Source organism: Pygoscelis adeliae, unplaced genomic scaffold (assembly GCF_000699105.1).
Source record: "Pygoscelis adeliae isolate BGI_AS28 unplaced genomic scaffold, ASM69910v1 Scaffold419, whole genome shotgun sequence".
Classification (NCBI taxonomy): domain Eukaryota; kingdom Metazoa; phylum Chordata; class Aves; order Sphenisciformes; family Spheniscidae; genus Pygoscelis; species Pygoscelis adeliae.
In genome coordinates, this window is record NW_008825502.1 from 300,573 (window position 1) to 302,305 (window position 1,733).

A 1,733-nucleotide genomic window follows, 5' to 3' on the forward strand; every position below is an offset into this window, starting at 1 on the left:
AGACCCCCAGCGAACCCCGGCCCCCCTCCCGGAGCCCAACACAAATCCGCGGTGGCAGGTCCGTGTCCCCCTGCCCAGCTTCGGGCCCCCCAGCCCCTCCGATTCCCCCCCTGGCCACCATTCCTGGGGATGGGATCAGCAAAACCTACAGGAGATTAATTCTCCGGCCGCCTCACTCTTGCTGTACCGGCGTGCAGGAAGGCAGATGGGATAATCCCTGACTTCAGCGTAGCCAGAACCACAAAGAGCAGGATTAATAAAACCTAGGCTTTAATTTCGGCAGTCCCTTTTCCTGCAGCATCCCCAATTCCAGCAAGTCGGACAATTAAGGGACGGGGGAGCTCTGTGGCCGACGGCCACGTCCTAGCTGCTCTGAGAGGGGAAAGCCAGCCCTGGCACCTTCCAGCTGGGAAAGCCGCCGGATTTCAGCCCAGCCAAGCAGCCAGCGCTGCGTGTGCGGGTACACGCGTGTGCCCGCGGGTACACACTAACGCCCCACGTGTGCCACACGGCCCCGCACGCTCTGCGGGAGCAAGGGCAGGGCCCCTCCAGCAGCAAACCCTATGCAAAGCGGGGCTGAAAACTGCGGTTATTTCCTGTTAAACCAATTCAGGAAACTGGTCCCATTTATCCTATAGGTTGGGGCAGGTTTTTTAATTGCTGAAATTCTGGGTTTTGAAATCAGGTCTGTGCAAATGCCGGTATTTAATGAAGAATGTAGAATTCTGTTTCCCAAAATTTTAGCTTGATAATTGGTTTCTCGATGTGCTGATGGGCGCTCGGGGGACATCTGCCAGCCCAGACCCTTCCCGAAGGGGCCAAGGCGGGGACATGACTTCAGGAAAAACCCAAACCCCGTCGCACCGGGAGCGGGTTCATCCCACCCATGCTCCATCAGCACGGTGGCAGCGGCGTTGCCAGCCCAGGCTCAGCATCCTGGGACTCCCACCCCACATCCCACGCATTGGGTGGCATTTTGGGGTGACAACAGCCATGGGGCCAGAGGTTGCGTCTCAGCAGCACATCTCCCTTCCCCACTATATTTTGCTGCTGGTGTTTGGGGTCCAGGTGCCCACACAGGTTGAGCATCTCCAGCAGCATCACCCCGGGAGACCCCGAACCCGCATCCCGGGTGCTGTGGGGCTGAGCCGGGCGGCTCATCGCCCGCTGGGGAAAGCGGCTGGGCCGGCGGGATGATTAGGGTGGCCTGTGGAGTAATTATCTCATTGGACAACTAATACCCTTTCAGCGGGAGCGGGGTGGGGAAGTATTGTTCGGGCTTAGGGATTACATCAACCCGGCTGGAGCAGACAATGTGCTCCCCCTGGGAAGAGGCAGCTCAGCCCTAGGGAGAGAGGAGGGAGGCAGGGGCTGAAGCTGTCTCAATTAGCGAGTGTCCCGGAGAGGAAAAGGGTGGTGGGGGCCCGTGGGGGGACACGGGGAGTTTAGCGGGGAAGGAAAGCATCCTTAACCCTTCGTGCTCCTCCCACGAGGGGACTCAGTCCTTCACCCCTGCGTTAAGCCCTCGGGGACAAGGAGATGCCAGGAGAGCTGGATGCGTCCCCTTCTCCCCGTGATGCCGAGGAAAGCAAAGCGCAGCCAGTTTTCTCCTTTTTCTGCCTTTTTTTTCTTTTTGACAGCCCAATTCCAGCCCCTTCCAGCCTCCCTGCACATCAGCGGCACGTCGGCCAATTCGTCCTTGTATTGTGAACGGGCAGACATTGGGGACAGTG